We start from the raw sequence: 17,317 nt of genomic DNA, 5'->3' as shown, positions 1-17,317 counted from the left end.
CCATCTGAGTATCAGGCCTATTATATTTATCAAGCGCTGTGAGGAATGTAACTACAGGATTATGGTTCTAAATTTTATTTCCATAGTCTGTTGCCCTGCCATCTGTGCTTTACTTAAGAGATATTGGGCCTCATTATCCTCTCATTTACACTGGTCTAACTGCATTGACTTCAACGGAGTTAATCCCGATTTAGACCTGTCTAAGACAGATCAAAATCAGGCTCATCAGCTTTACCTTTTAGCATCTAAATGCATGAGTTAAAAGTCTTGCCAGCACCCTGTAGAATAAAGCCTTAGGACCTTATATAGCTTTATGTACTTGCACATTCATATTTCTCTTTACAGTTCTAAATGAGTGCCTTCATTGCCTACCCTGTATTTTCATCTAACTGCATGTATCCAGGTAGGTATATCACATCAGGTATGATATCCCCTATTACATATATACAGCCTTGAGAAAACATTGCCATTGTATCTTTTTATGATGTAGAAAGACAGGAGAGAGTGAGAATCAAGGCTCTGTTAGCAGAGTTATTTGCACTTTCGATTATGAAACCCCAAACCTCACAAAAGCCAGACGGTTGTAGATTTTTGTCCTGAATCAAAATTAGCTGGGTTTCAGTCACTGAAACTGACGATGGCACAAGCACAGAAGAGGTGAGTGAGGGCAATGCTAATGAGGATAAATTAGAGTCTATGGAGGGAGCTGTAAAACATTATTTCCCAGGAATAACAACCTATACCTTGGCCCTGCGGTAGCTGGACTTCTCCTGCCGTGTCCTGTTTCAAAGGAAGTATCACTAATTAGATCTAGTCAAGTTACTGGAAATGGCAGGGAATTGTGTAGGTATTGGGAATAAAGAGCACGTAGCATGAGAAAGAAGAACAGGGACAATACAGATCCTGATCCCTTTCATGTTTTCTCAAGGTATTTTCTGACAGTGTCCGTTAAGAAGCCGCTCAGCTGTTGAAGTCCAAAAGACATCAGTGTGTGGACTCAAATGACGACTCAAGTCATCCAACAATATAGACTGTTGCTTAAGATGGCAGAGGATTATCTAGAGTCTCACTCACAAACCAGAAGAGCTCTGTGTAAGCTCGAATGCTTGTCTCTCTCACCAACAGAAGTGAGTCCAATAAAAGGTATCACCTTGTCTCACAAACATGTTGGCATTCTGATCTAGCTGCACATGTGAGAGCAAACACAGGGCTGGAGGCAGACAACACATCAGAGAAATCAGGGCTCTGGGGACCATAGTGTTGACAGGGAAAAGCAGCTGCATTGCCCTCTCTTGTTATACAAGTTATGGGAGCAGTATAAGCCACTTCTGGTCTCTGTCTGTAACCCACGTGTTTTGTGGCCGTCTATCAGGGGAAGACTGTTAAGAAAGCAGAACAAAGCAGTAGCAAGTCTTCTGTCCCTAGGAAAGGTCAGGAAGGGTCTGGGATCAAGCGTACGACCCAGCCAGCCAATGGCAAAATCCTATAATGTGATGGTTACCCCAGGGCTCTCTATAAATGCCAAAGCTTCTCAACAGGAGCATTCTGATAGCTGTTCCAAATGCAGGCAGCAAATGCAAGATGTCATAAGAACATAAGAATGGCCATATTGGGTCAGACCAAAGGTCCATCTAGCCCAGTATCCCATCTTCTGACAGTGGCCGATGCCAAGAACCCCAGAGGGAATGAACAGAACAGGTAATCATCAAGTGATCCATCCTGTCGCCCATTCCCAGCTTCTGGCAAACAGAGGATGGGGACACCATCCCTGCCCATCTTGGCTAAGAGCCATTGATGGACCTATCCTCCATGAATGTATCTAGTTCTTTTTGGAACCCTGTTATAGTCTTGGCCTTCACAACATCCTCTGGCAAAGAGTTCCACAGCTCCTGGGAAAACTGAAGGCTATTCAGCCCAACTGTGGGAGACAAATTCTTCTGTAGACCAGAGGTGACATGCATATATGAACGTAAGCACCCACAAGAGATTCTTTGGGCAGGCAAGCTGGCTAGGCAGAAGAAAAATGCATTGCACTTGCCATCAGCAGCATGCCACACTGCGGATGTATAGCTTTGAGAAATCACCTTCTGTTCACCTGAATCTCTTGCACAATCTGGAAGTGATGCATCCAGCTCCCCTCTATACCCTGAGTTTGGGACATCCGACAATGTCATGGCACTGGGTTTATCCCTGTCTCCTGGTTTGTACAATGTGACTATGCTTTTGATGGTGTTCTTGAAGAAGGCCAGGAAATTGGAGAAGATGTTTACAACAGCTTGTAAAAACCAGTAGCCATTTAAGCTACACATGTTTATTACATTCCGTCTTGTGGGAGCTGAGGTGCAGGACGGTTTTCTCTACCTGAAACAGGGTACAATTCCATGCTCCATATACTGGGACAAAGACTTAGGCCTGGTCTACACTGAGGGGGGAGAAAAGGGGATCGATCTAAGTTACACAACTTCAGCTACGTGAATAACGTAGCTGAAGTCGACGTACTTAGATCTACTTATCGTGGTGTCTTCACTGCTGCTGCTCCCCTGTCGACTCTGCCTGCGCCTCTTGCCAAGCTGGAGTACAGGAGTCAACAGGCAAGCGCTTGGGGATTGATTTATCGCATCTAGACTAGACATGATAAATCGATCGCTGCCTGCCGATCTGGCCGGTAGTGAAGACATACCCTTACAGAAGCAGGACATTCAAGAATTCTACCTTTTCTCCAAACTGGACACCAACCTGCATGTGTTTCCTGCAGAGTGGGCCCTAGTGAAGACTCTCAGGTCATGGCCTGAGCCCCATTGGAAAAAGCCACTCAGTGGTAACTGTGATGCCATTAGCCAAGTGATCCCTTTCATCTGCCCACTAAAGAAGACTTCTCTTTGGCTTCAGGTACAAGCAGCACAAACACAGGTGGCACGAGGAAGAAGAGTCTCTTCCACATCCTCATTTCCAAACTAGCACAACGCTGAGGTCTGGGCAAGCTGTTCCATTCAGGGAACTGAAGCAGGGTTCGCAATATCCCGAATGGTGGGCAGTTCTGAAAGGGAATGACACTCCTGAGACACAATCCCTTTTAGTGCTTTCCATTGGCCAGTGCAGAGGCACACTACACCACAATGTATAACTCCACATAAATAACACTCTGCCGAGCTGCTGGGTGCTCCTATTCATCATTACCACCTGTCATATGTCTTATGATAGAGTCTAGGGACCCCAGTCAAGGACCAGGGCCTCAGTTACTTTTCTGTACAACACAATGCAAAAAAAGGAAGCCCCTGCCTCAGACAGTGCACAACCTGACAGGGTCGGGGTAGGAGGTACCAAAATTAACAGAGAAACAGCTCAGCATTGTCCTCCCAGATGGGCGTGATTTGTAGGCATCATGGCAGAGGTTGGTTTTAAGGAGAGATTTAAAAAAGAATAAGGTAGCAGCTGTACAAATACTGACAGGAAGCTTCTCCTGTGCATGAAGGCTGGCATGGTGGCAGAAAGCCTGGAGGTAGTTGAGGGGAAAGTGGACAGGGAGTTAATCAGTCATTGGCCAGGCAGTATTGACAGCTTAATAACCTAATAGCCCTGATAGATAGGGGAAGATACATGCTGAAGAGCCTTCAGTGTAAAGACAGGAGTGTGTGTGTGTGTGTTTGTTTGATGTGGTGGAGCAAGGGAAATGAGTGGAGGGCTATACAGAAGGGAGGTGCTGGGAAGGTGAGCACAACAGTGATTTTAATGGACCTGCGGTGGGGTGTCTCTGGTGTCAAGGCCAGAGAGGAGCAGAGCCACTTAGCCCCTCAAACTTTCTCCCTCTATTAGATTTTTTTTATTTTATATTGCAGATGTATCAGCTGGTTTCTAAACACAACACTCATCTGTGGATGGATGCGTGGGAGCAGCCCCATTCCTTTCTGTTATCTCACATCATTGATGCTATGTTACATTTTGTCACCATAATTTGCTATACTCAAACAACTGGTATCCTGTTTAGCATAGGGCTGAGCTATAAACTCTGCTGCTACTACTGTCACAGTCAGACATAGTAAATATGAAAAAGTAACACACTGATCCCTAAAAGAACAGATACTCAAACTGTAGCTTAGCTTGTGTTGCTCTCTCTGTGTGGGCTGAACCAGGCAAATGCTAGGATCATCTTGTTCATACCAGAAAAAACATTAAGGGCCAGATTCTCATTTACACTAAGGCCCCTTTGCACCACTCTAGCAGTGTAAAGGGGCCTTGATGTAGGAATAAATTACATCCTCACCAACTTTAAGGCCCCTTGGCACTGCCAGAGTGGTGTAAACAGGCTTTAGTGTTAATGAAAATATGTTACCATGGGCCACAGAATGAGAGTAACTAGATCTTTTATTAATTGGTCTTTTATAATTACGTTTCATGTCGATAACACCTGGCATTTGAAAATTTCAAAGTGCTTTGCAAACATAAGTGAATTTAGCATCACAGCATTGATCGTCATCATCTCTATTTTACAGATGGGGAATTCAAAGCACAGAGAGTTAAATAACTTGCAAAGCATCACACAAGAAGTTTTTCGCAGTCCCAGCAATGGAACCCAGTTTCCTGAACTCCCAAGCCTCCATGTAATCCAGCAGACCATTTTTCGGCATCCTCTTCCTCTACTTGCAGTTGATATTTCCCCCCTCTTAACTACAGAACAAACCCTCTAGGAACCATTAGAACTAAGAAATACCTAGCCAACACTGAGCAAAAGTTAGCAAGTAACAAAGCTTAACATCCAGCAAAGTGCTCTTAACCAGATTTTACCAGTTCTGTGCTGAGTTTCAGCTTCTCCAGGTTCATTTCAAACCCAAAACTTCATGTGAAACTCAGGGGGTATGAAAAAAAGCCAATTGGAATCCATACAAATCAAAGCCAGCAAGGTTCACACATCTGTGTGTGTTAGTTGCTGGTGTTGTGCCATTGAGCTTTAGGCAGACATGCCCCTCTTCCCCTCCACCAGTTTGAAAGCGGATATCAGAGATCATTGCTGAAAATGATTTATAAAGGACGTCTCAGAAGCAGCCTTCTAAAGTCTTTTGGCCTGTAGCTGCAGAGAAAGTGTCAGACAGGGCAGCATAGAGGCCTGCTGGAAGCAACTGTTCCATCAAGAAAAGTAACTGATTGCCACATAATAGAAACACGGGGATATTTTTAAAACAAAGTCCACAGGGTATCTAGTCCAGTTCCCATTAAAAAGGAATACAACAGAGAGGAGCTCTCCTCTATCTGTGTTGGGACTACTGATCTCTCTCACCATTGTACTGGGGTGCCTCCTAGAACAGCAAAGGAAGCTCCCTAGTAGACTTCAGAGAGTCTTGTGCCCTTCTCCCTTTCTTTCACAACCAGAGAGGGAGTGTTAGCCCACTTCCCAATATTTCACTTCTGCTACATTTTTCCCCTGTATTACCCTTTTCACACAGTGCTTGAAGGTTCCTCCTTGGTTTTCTTTTTCTCTTTTTGCTCACTCTTTTTAGTGAGCCTGTACTTCCAGCAATAGATTGTTTGTGTGCCACGTTATTTATCAGGCAAGAGACTGCAGACCCACAACAGGTTTCCTAGGAAGTTTGCATTACTTTACAGAAGTGTGTATACACCTGAATACATTTTAAGAATACCACAGGTCCTTTCAATCAATGCACATTTGCTTAGAGGCATAGTTGCTGCTCTTCCATCCTGGATTCTGAGCATTAGACATTAGGATCACAATTAACAATATAAAGGATCAGCAATATCCACAGTAACATCCATTGTAAGTAGAACTAGTGTAATTTTGGGGGTGAAACTTTTTTGGTGAAAAATGCAGATTCAGCAACATCTTGTGAGTTTGTGCCAGTTTTGCCAAATTGTTCATGTCAGAATAAAAAACACAAAATAAAATTCCAAAAGAGCTGAAATATTTCATTCTGACTCTCTCAAAATGAAACAGCTTTTTGTTTTGAAATTTCCCTTGAATTTTTAAAAAAGTTAAAATATTAAAAGACACGAAGTAGAACAAAAGATTTTGTTTGGGATTGGACAAAACATTTCACTCTACATTCAACTTTTTAATTCACCAAAAATTTCAAAGACTAGTTATTTTTGTTTCAACGTGAAGTGACTATTCCAATATTTTTGAAGTTGACAGTGAATAAAAAAAAATCTGTTATTTGTACAGCTCTCATTGCAAGTACTCTCTCTAGTTGTTAATCAGCCTTAGTAAATATATTTGTGCTTACCTATGCGAAGAATTGAAACTCACCTAGGGCCTGATCCAGTGACCACTGAAGCCAATGGAAAAACTCTAACTGCCTTGAGTGAGCATTGGATGGACCCTTACTATAGTGACAACACAACTTAATTGCAGAATTATTGGAGTACAGCCTGGTACTCTCACATTTAAGCAACTAAGCTAACTGAGCTATTACTTTACAATGGCTAGGTGAATCCTGTGGAGTCTGGAGTTTCACACACTATTTCCACATGACAAAACGAGTCTGAATGTGTATACTTTCCCCCAAATGATTCAAGCATCTGTCTGGTTCAAAAGGTTGTTGTTGTTTTTTTAATATAGGTGAAGGGATGTTTGTGCTGTGTGTTATGGAAAGAAATCTACTGACCCCAAAGTGAGACTGATACAACAAGGCGGCCTGTATCTGGGATGTGTATGTCAGGGTATATATAATTTGCTGAATTTCTCTACACTTCATTTTTCAGTCTTTCCTCAGTGGAACACAATCCCAGTGACATTAGAGTTCAAGTCAAATGTTCAAACTCACAGTGCTTGAGCAGATTCAAAGCAAGAAAGAAAAATACAGCCAGTCATACATCCCTTTGAAGAAGATTTTCAAAACCAATAGGGGGATTCATTAGTTTAATTTTAATGAGATTTGGGGGCTAGCACCACAAATGAATATAAAAACCTAAGTCCAAAATTTAGATCTTCAAAATCCCTTCTGAACTGCTGTCTAGCCCTGTAGGTGCCCACTTTCCCTAGGTACCTACATTTCATAAAGTCCCCTAGATGTCAAAAAATCTGCAAGTGGGCGTGTGCACAACCACCTCCATCCAGTCGCTCATGTCTAGGCCCCATCAGAGTTCCCAAACTAGGCATTCCCTGCCCAGCTTGCCTGTGGGGCCTGATCTGGTGGATGTACTCTGAGGTCACCTAACAGAGGGATGTGTCAAGGACTATGGAGTTGCATCTATCACTAACCTGTATTGAAAGCAGGGCCTACAGAGGCCTTTAGGGCAGGTTTGTGGTACCAGAGGCTGGTGGATTTAGGGAGCTGATCTACAGCAGGTACATACAAGACTGTCATGCTGAGGGCAGGTGGCAATGAGGTGCCTCATGACCCTGGGTACCCTTGGGAAGTGTCACCAGGGGCAAGGATTAGGCCACATCCTTCTCCTCAATATTTCCTGCTGGCTGTCTCAGGTGGCTCCCCTCTCAGCATCCTGGCTTTTGTGGATCCCATTAGGTATCTCTCTCCCGCCATGCATTGTATAGGGAGCCTGGGTGCTTAAACTTTAGGTGTGGCAATGCTCAATCTAAATCCCCTTTGTCCATCTAGCCTGCATGGCTAAAACCCTAGGCAACTATGACAATCTGAACCATTGCGTCCAGTGGATTACTCCATAATTACCATGAAATATATACTTTGGTAATGGTATTGTATAGTAGCAATGTGGTAATTAGGGACTTCATATATATACACAGACACACATACATACAGGAGATAGGTCCTATTTTGATATTGTTTATCTAGTTGCATATACAGCTGGCCTCCATTAACACCCATTTTTATTGCCTGTTGCCTTGTCCTCTTTCCCCCCAACCTTCCTACTGATTGTTAGGCCTGGTCTACACTAGGCGGGGGGGGGGGGTTGATCTAAGGTATGCAACTTCAGCTACGTGAATAGTGTAGCTGAAGTCGAAGTACCTTAGCTCGAATTACTTACCTGTCCTCATGGCGCGGGATCGACGTCCACGGCTCCCCCGTCGACTCTGCTACCGCCACTCGCTCCGGTGGAGTTCCGGAGTCGACGGGAGCGCATTCGGGGTTCGATATATCGCGTCTAGATGAGACGCAATATATCGAACTCCGAGAAATCAATTGCTACCCGCTGATCCGGCAGGTAGTGAAGACGTACCCTTATACCAACTGTTATGTCTCATATTAAATGAGACTGTAAGCTCTCCAGTGCTAAGACTGTCCTTCTACTCGGTGTTTGTACGGTACCAAGCACCACAGCCCCCAACCCAGATCTGACATGGTGCCTAGTGACCCAACTGTAGCACAAATAATAATTAACACATCACTGTAGCTATTTCCCCAAGTCAGGGCCGGCTCCAGGCCCCAGCACGCCAAGCGCATGCTTGGGGCGGCATGCCGCGGGGGGGCGCTCTGCTGGTCACCGGGAGGGTGGCAGGCAGGCTGCCTTCGGCAGCGTGCCTGCGGAGGGTCCACTGGTCCCGCGGGACCAGCGGACCCTCTGCAGGCATGCCTCCGGGAGGTCCACCGGAACCGCGGGACCGGCGACCAGTAGAGCGCCCCCCGCGGCATGCCGCCGTGCTTGGGGCGGTGAAATGTCTAGAGCCGCCCCTGCCCCAAGTGCAGCCATGGTTGGATTTTATCAAACCAGAGACTACTTGCACTAGAATGTGCAGCACCTGCTTTTCTAACAATTAGATTAAGTTGTGACTAATTATATTTATCTTAATGCCACATTTTTGTCCCATCACATACTGTAGAGCCCACCTGTATACAGTATTCTGAGAAATGTGGGAAATATGATCTATATTTTCAAATGGTTGGGGGGTATATGAAAGGGGTTCAATATAAGACCCCTTAAGGGGACCCAATTTTCAGAGAGTATAGTCTACTTTTCCTCTGAAAAATCAGGCCCCTTTAAGATGCCTCAAGTTGGGTACCCAAAAAATTACAGCAGCCTGAATCACTAGTATCTTTCCCCATATCTAGACAAAGCCATTCTATTGATTTATTTCCTCTTTTTGTTAAAAATTCCCATTTAAGAGAGCTAAGTCATTGTAAGAGTGCAGGACTTAGTACCAAGTGGGATTAGAGCACATCAATCAGTTAGCCACTGCCTAATATTTCTCTTTGCAGCTGACAAAGGAGCTACTCCACTACATTATTCATTGGATTCCAAACCTTTTTCAATGCTGTCATTCCTGTGATGCTGTCATTCCTGTGTGCCGTCTCTTCATGCCAGCAAAGCAAGTCAACTAGTTTTCAGGCAATCCTCAAACAAGAGAGAACATACAGCCTACAGAAGAACCACCTGATATTGCTTTTAAACCCTTGGCCCTCTGTACCTCACTTGTGCTCCCAGGAATGCCTAGCACTACAGTATTAAAAAGGATAGAGGAAGACGAGCTGGACGTTGTCTTACTTGGAGGAAGCTGTTTATTCTCCTAATGCAATATTTAAGGACAAGGTGGATTTAGAACATTGCTTAAAAGCTCATGTCATCTGCTCAAGGTGTCTCTAGATACTTGCCCCCATAAGATGGATTTGGTTGATAAAGTAGCAGTTGCCTGTAGCCAGAGACTGTATATTGAAGATATTTTAAGCCTCCAAATGACTGATTTAAGTTTTAAGTATCTTTACTTTGTCAGGGAGATGTAGGGGAGAGAGCGAGGGTATGCCAAGGCTGCGGGGGGGGGGGGGGAATTTGTTGTGAGAATATGCAATAAGGATCATACAGCCTAAGGCCTGACCCTACAAGCTGCTGAATGCAGGCATATCCGTATACCAGCACCACTGGTGCCTCTGCATGGAATAGTAGCACTTTCTCCATTGGGGTCTCTTGCCAGTGGTAGCCTGCCTCTTCCTGTGACTTGGCCCTTGAGCCAGGTCACTCCAAAGTCTCTCCCCTTCCAGAGTGATCCATAAACAGCAAGCCAGGGCAATTAACAGAGATAAACTGAGTTAGTGAGAGACAGAGGGAAGACCCTCTCAGGGTGTGTCAGGGTCCGGCCCTGCTTTCCTTCAGGGAAGGGCTTTTGAGCAGTGTTGTCTGGGAAGCTCCTGCCTTCAGCCAGCCCTTTCCTCAGGGGCTGAAGGTGTATTCCCTTCCCTGGTCTCTCTTTAAGTGAGCAGCTCTGCTTCCCTTTTAACTCCTCCTCCAGCCTGTCCATGTCTTGCAGGTGTGGTGGGTCAGAGCTGGCTGAGCCCAGAGCAGCTCCTTAACTCCTTGTTATCCAGTGCAGTGCTTGTACACCCCATCACAGAGCCCCATTGACATAAACAGGGTTCCACACGGACACAAGAATCTTTCTCCATTGAGCAGGTGAGGGCCTAAGGCGCTGATTCAGCAAGGTACTTAAGCACATGCCTAACTTTAAGCAAGGGAGTAGTCCCATGGACCTCAATGAGATTACCCACATCATCAAAGCTGGGCACATGCTTAAATTCTTTGCTGGACTGGGGCTGAAAAGAGGGAAGTAAAATAGTCGATTATTTTCACAGTGGATATTGTGATATTTTGTCATATTTTCAAAATATTGTTCTAGAAGCTATTTTTTTAAAAGAATGTTGAACATGTTTTAAGACCACATACAAGATTAAACATTTTTAGGTGTTGTATTTTTGTTTTGATTTGATTTCCATTAACCTATAAAGTGAACACTTAGAAAAAGTATTGGAAAGAAAGACCCAAAGAACTTTACGCAAAGGTGGTCAGTAACATTACCCACATTTTATAGATGGGGAAACTGAGGCACAGGGCAGGGAAGTGACTTGCCCAAGGTCACCCAGCAGGCCAAAAGCAGAATAAAAAATTGAACTCACAACTCCTGAGCCCCAGTCCATGCCCTATCCACCCACCACATTGCCTATATATCTAGCTCAATTTCTCCTTGACAGGAAAAAAGCACATATGGGACAATAGACATTTCTTAGTAGTGTTTAAAAGGCAGCACAGCCATCAGAATCAAAACAGGTAAAGTCCTCTGGCTGAATCAACATCATCTTCACTGAATGGCCATAGGTAAAGCCATGATCCTGCAAGCTCTGTGCAGAACTCCTACTGGACTCAATGGGATTTCCACCCATGCATGACCAGACCCTAATTAGCAACAACATGCCACTGGGCCTGATCTAAAGCCGAGTAAAGTCAAAGGGAATCTTTCCATTTACCTCACTGGGTTTTGGATTAGACCCATTGTCGATCTTTCACCCCATATCTAATCAGTCCTGAGATAGGCCTTGTATTATGTAGCTAAAACAGACAATGGTTTGATGTTGTGTAGGCTAAACAGTGAGTAAATATTGATTAGTCTGGCATATTTAAGCTGAGTTTCTATAACATGTACTGGTAAACTATTTATTTTCTTGTCTCTACTTGCAAAATTTATTTAATCAAATTGTTCCTTGTTTCAAAGTTTGAAGAAGCCTTTTTAACTCACTCATCAGGGCTGTCTAACACTTATGTCATAGATAACAGGAATCCTTTTAGACACATGAACCATTCTCACACAACAGAGGAGTGACATGGACTGTGGATGGGTGAAGATGAGCATCACTAGTTCACTGTCATTAGAAAATGCAAGATTGCTCAGTAACAGAATGAGCGCAGCTTCCTCTGTGGGACCCATCTTTAGAACTCAAGTGAACTCATGAAATATAGGAAACATCTTTAAACCATCTAGGCCACATGTGCTGCCTCCTGCTGCTCTCCCTTCCCACCTCATTCTCTCATCCCTGCTTGTCTGTAATGTCTTGTTTACCTCTTGTCATCTCCTAGTATAATATTGTAATTAACTGACAAAGATTCAAACCCATGATATGGCTGATCCAGGTGTGTGTGGGCGGATAGATATTCTGTGATTGCATCCAGTCTCATGGCTAGTTTTCATAGATAATTTAGCTATTTCCTTTGAAGTCTAGTTAAAAAAAATATGGTTAAAATGAAAGATGAGGCAATATCCTTGCTTTCATCTAAAAAAATAGGGGCATTATACTGTCCTGCTCTTCCCACAGAACTCCCATTATTGTCAGGAGGACTCAGCAGCTCACAGGAGAGTTTAACCCTGTGAGCACGGTGGCTTGAGCCAGCAAGCGCTTAAACACATGGGTAACTTTAAGCAAGTGAACATTCCATTGACTTCAACAGGACAAGCCCTCTGCTTAAATTGAAGCACGTACTTGAGTGTATTACTGGTCTGGGTCAGAATGGTCAGCAGCTTGCAGAATCAAACCCCAAATGTACTTTGATATGCAAACAATGATATGCAGACTGCACTGTAAGTGCTCAGAAATCAGACATCACATAACCAAGTCGTAGAGTAAACTTCTAACACATTATGTGAGCAGAAGGAAGTCTAAATTGCCTTGAGATGTGACTTAAGTCCATTATTGAAGTATCTTCTCATTAGTGAGCAGTGGTTCCCATGACAATCTCTCTCTCTAAGAATCATATGTGGCATGGGTTCAGAATTAAAAATAAAGTCGCAGAGGAATCTAGTCAAGACCCCAACAGGATACAACTGATGGTTTTCATTCTGAGTGTTTGCAGAGATTCCTGAACAATCCTTGAACTTTTTGTGTTTCATCTAAAAACTAACTTCACTGAGACACATCCGAACATCACTGTAAGTTTACATCACTGTCCAATAGATAGGGTCCTACCAAATTCACGGACATGAAAAACATGTCACGGACTGTGAAATCTGGTTTCCCCCCATGAAATCTGGTCTTTTGTTTGCTTTTGCCCTACACTATACAGATTTAATGCTGGAGACCAGCATTTCTTAAATTGGGGGATCTGACCCGAAAGAGAGGTGCAGGGGGGTCACAAGGTTATTTTAGGGGGGTCAGAGTATTGCCACCCTTACGTCTGCACTGCCTTCAGAGCTAGGTGTCCGAAGAGCAGCAGCTGTTGGCCGGGTGCCCAGCTCTGAAGGCAGCGCCCCACCAGCAGCAGTGCAGAAATAAGAATGGCAGTACCATACCATTCCACTCTTATTTCTGTGCTGCCTTCAGAGCTGGGCAGCCGGAGAGTGGCAGCTGCTGATTGAGGGCCCAGCTCTGCAGACAGCAGTACAGAAGTAAGGGTGGTAATATCATATCATGACATCCTTACTTCTGCGCTGCTACTGGTGATGGTAAACTAGGATCCCGGTGAGCAGCTGCCACTCTCAGGCTGCCCAGCTCTGAAGGCATCACCACTGCCAGCAGAAGTGCAGAAGTAAGGGTAGCAGTACCACAACCCTCCCCACCAATAAACTTACAATCGCCCCACATCTCCTTTTTGGGGGGTCAGGACCCCTACAACTACAACACTGTGAATTTTCAGCTTTAAATAGCGGAAATCATGAAATTTAACTATTTTTAAAATCCTATGACTTTGAAATTGACCAAAATGGACCGTGAATTTGGTAGGGCCCTACCAATAGAGTAGGTACAATTATAACCTTTATCCACACTGCAGACAAGAATCCAGTTTTAGGCAGCTGATCCAACAGGCTCCTATAATTCATATCACCACTACAGCAAAGTGGGATCTGCCATATTGGATTGGACTAATAGTTCATCAGCCTGGTACCTTGCCTGTGACCATAGCCCATGTCTAAAAAAATATATGCTCACTTGGGCAATATATATAGGGGAAAATTGCACTTAGGCCAAAAAAGTAAAACAAAGAAATGATGCACTGTAGAATGCAACAAGTGGGCAAGGATATTCAGGAGAAACAGCTCCCCAACTTCCAAAACAAAAAATGCTAAAATCTAATATCCACTGGGGCTTATTTACATGCAAAACCTCTGTCTGCTGACAAAAAGTCCTTTTTTGATTTGTCTTTAGCCCTGAAGAGACAACATAACTACAGGAGACTGAGCTGGGTTCTGTACCAGTTATGCATTGTGAACAGAACCTTTAGCTAAGTTCCAGCTCCAGAATCTGTATTGATGGTAACGCATAAGCCAGAAAGAATCTAACTTGACTTTCAAAACCTATGTTGACTTTGTAGGGTTGGCAATTAGAAACAAGCAACTTTATTTGTAAACAGGGTGTGGAAGTCACAGAGAAACAGTTCACATAGAACCCCACAATGTCCTGTTTACAGTATAGAACTACTCTTCATTTATGTTGATTGACACAAATAAAATACCCTTGTAGAGCTCAGGGATGTTATGATCAATTTTAGCTCACACCAAATGCGCCAGAGCCTCAACTGATGTCAATCAGCTTAACACCATTGACTTGATCCTCAACGGTAGTAGGCACCTAATTCCTATTGAAATCAGTGGGAGTTAGGAAACTAAATCCTTTTGAGGATCTGGGCCCAGGAGCTTTTCTGGCCAGCTGAGGATCTGGTCCCAATATTTCAGGATTGCCAAGCCTGATCAGTTGTGCAAAAGATTTCTATTTCTGACTTGAATGGAACATACCCCACAACTTTTCAGAAAAACAAAACAGAAAACCTAGTAGCTAAGAAATAAGAAAACATCAAGGGGAATTAGAAAAATTAGAGGATGCTTACTATTTACTCCACAAGGCCAGAAAGAGTTATCATCTCCCTGCAATGATTAACCTATCGGATAGAATTAAAATCCATGCTTACTTGCTCTAATAGTCATTCTCTATCAGAATAATTTCTAAAACTGAAAATTGTCCAGAGGAAACAGAATTGAGAGAACAGATATTAAAAAGAAAAACATTTCATGTTGACTTGAAAAGAGGACTGTGTTTTATAGTATTAGATTTGTTTTTGGTAGGAGTTTTGAGCTTACACTATATGGACCATCAGAAACACAGCACTCATTTTATGTCAGTATTTATTCCACTGTGCAAAAGCAGCTATTTTTCCTTTTAGCTGTGTGTCACAGTGCATCAGTGTAGTGAGGGGAGAGATGTGGAGGCAGACTGCCACATAACCTAAATGTTACCTGGTAACAAACCCATACAAAATCTTCAGATGCTCATAAGTTTCTCAACCAATTTCTCATGTTTAGTCTCAACACAGAATGAATTTGGTTTGGATAGGAACCAAGAATACATTTGTCTACATTTCTTGAGCTAGTGGAATGAAGGGGGAAAAAAAGACATGTTTCCTTTATTTAAATGTATTTGGAAATTTTTCCTATGGTTGGTTCACCTGAAAAAAGCTTTGGTTTTTAAATTTCAGATGTGCACCGTTCAGAATGGTGCTGGAGTTTTTGCCTCATCTGAAGAAATTTGGGTTTGAAATAAAGTTTGAAAAAAAGGTGTAGGAGCTTTTCAAGGGCCCAGCACCCACAATCAGAGGCAGATTTCAGGAGAGCCGCTCACATGTAGGGCCTGAAATATAGGCCAGATTTTCAAGAGTGCTTATCATGCAGCATTTGTTTACTAGTACAAAAAACACCCTAAATCATGTTTCTGGGCATTCCTGTGTTTGTTTCTTGGAATCTATATGAAGGTGACATGACGACCGCATGACTGTATGAGGGATCATCATACAGACTGATATTTTCAAAGGTGACTGATGAAGCTAGGTACCCAACTCTCATTGACTTTCAAGGTAATATGAGTGCTAACTCTCTTAGGAGCCTTTGAAAATTCCAGCCACAGTGAATAACCTTATATAAAGTGTTATTGTTTTGTTTTTCCCAAAAAATATTTCCTTGCCCAGTTTATCTCTGTTCCTCTTCCTTATGCAGACTGATCATTTGTAAAGGTTGTCAGACTGGCAGAGATGTTTTACAGAGCAGGAACTCAAGAGAACTTTGATGAGATGTGTAAACATCAAACAAGATACATGAGACATAATTTTGAAAGGAATTCCCCCCATAGATAAACAAATGGGAATATTCTTAAAAATATTTAAAATACTGCTATATGTAAACATACATTACTGATACAGTTGGGTGTGCTTCAGGAATATTTGCCTACTGCGAATGGAAATATATTGATTCACATTTTTTTTTGCATCACAGTTTTGATCTACTGCAATCATTTTTTAATCCTGGATGATCATCAAAAAAAGAAAAACATTCTTAAATTCCATTTAGAAGTCAAGATTTTATAAAATACTTTATTTTAGAGATGCTTACACCTTTAAATACAGGTATGCATCACCTTTCTGAAGCAGGGTTTTATAAAGTAACCTCAAGGTGACATCCAGCATGCAAAGATGGACTAAAACGTAAATGCCAATATAACCCACACAGCATTTGCACATTGGTGAGTTTCAAACTCTCATCATTGCAATTAACAGTGAGGCACTATAGGAGTCTATATACTATGATGAGTGTTGAATATATATTTATTAGAGACCTGGAAAAGTGACATGAGGAGTGAGATGGCAAAATCTGTATACAATACACTAATTTAGGAGAAGAGCATGAGCAACTTCAGAGGGTCTTAAGCATGCTAGGTGAATGAACACTATGATAACAAATTGAATGCAACATTGGCAATCCTGTAATCAGCCCAGGTACTGAACTCAGTGAAATCCATGTCACAGTTTATTGCTTCTTCCTCCAACTTCTTTTTCTTTTTTTCTTTTTCTTTCTTTTTTTTTTTTGCATTTCCATCTCCATTGAGCCTACGAAGGGTAAATATGACACACTTGAAGGATAAATATAGTTCTTAAACCAGAAATAACTCTATGGCAGGTGCCTTTCATCCTGATTGAATAGCAGAGCTATTGCCACATGCTGGCTCCTAATACACTTTAATTTTCATGTGTAGATATGACAGCTCTTTAAATCAGATTACAGTTGCTGATGATCACAGCTAATGTACGTTTAATGTGAAATGCCCTTGTGTTAGGTCAAGCAGGAGCTCAACTAATAATTTGTCATTTAAGAAAGCTTTGATTGCTTATTGCAGAGAAGCAGGGCTTCCACCAGGGGCGGCTCTATGTATTTTGCCGCCCCAAGCATGGGAGGTCCTCTGGTAACGCAGATTCAGCGGCATGGCTGCAGGAGGTCTGCCGGTACCACGCCTTTGGCGTACCTGCCGCCAAATTGCCGCCGAAACCGTGGGACCGGCAGGCCTCCCGCAGGCATGCCACCGATGGCAGCCTGATTGCTGCCCTCACGGCGACCGGCAGGCTGCCCACCGTGGCTTGCCACCCCAGGCACATGCTTGGAGCACTGGTGCCTGGAGCCACCACTGGCTTCCACATGAAGGCCTTGATTCTGCTCCAATTGAAGTCAGTGGCAAAATGCCCACTGACTTTAAAGGTGCAGGATCAAGATCAATTCCTCATCATTGAGAAAAGTTATTCCTTTGCCTCTTCTTTCCTTTCAGCTCAGGTGGTGGTTTTGAGAACCACTGCTCCTGCAATATGTGCAATAATCACACTC

At 43.1% G+C, this 17,317-nt stretch overlaps 1 protein-coding gene across 1 annotated transcript in view; it reads left to right on the top strand.

The window, feature by feature from the left end:
• LOC123377070 (pinopsin-like) overlaps positions 1-17,317 on the top strand; it is a 154,790-nt gene that overhangs the window by 75,758 nt on the left and 61,715 nt on the right. The gene's annotated exons all lie outside the window — the stretch shown is intronic.

This window comes from Mauremys mutica, chromosome 9 (assembly GCF_020497125.1).
Source record: "Mauremys mutica isolate MM-2020 ecotype Southern chromosome 9, ASM2049712v1, whole genome shotgun sequence".
In the NCBI taxonomy this organism is placed as follows: Eukaryota; Metazoa; Chordata; order Testudines; family Geoemydidae; genus Mauremys; species Mauremys mutica.
The sequence above is the reverse complement of the archived record's forward strand: the minus strand, read 5'-3'. Positions and strand labels throughout refer to the sequence as shown.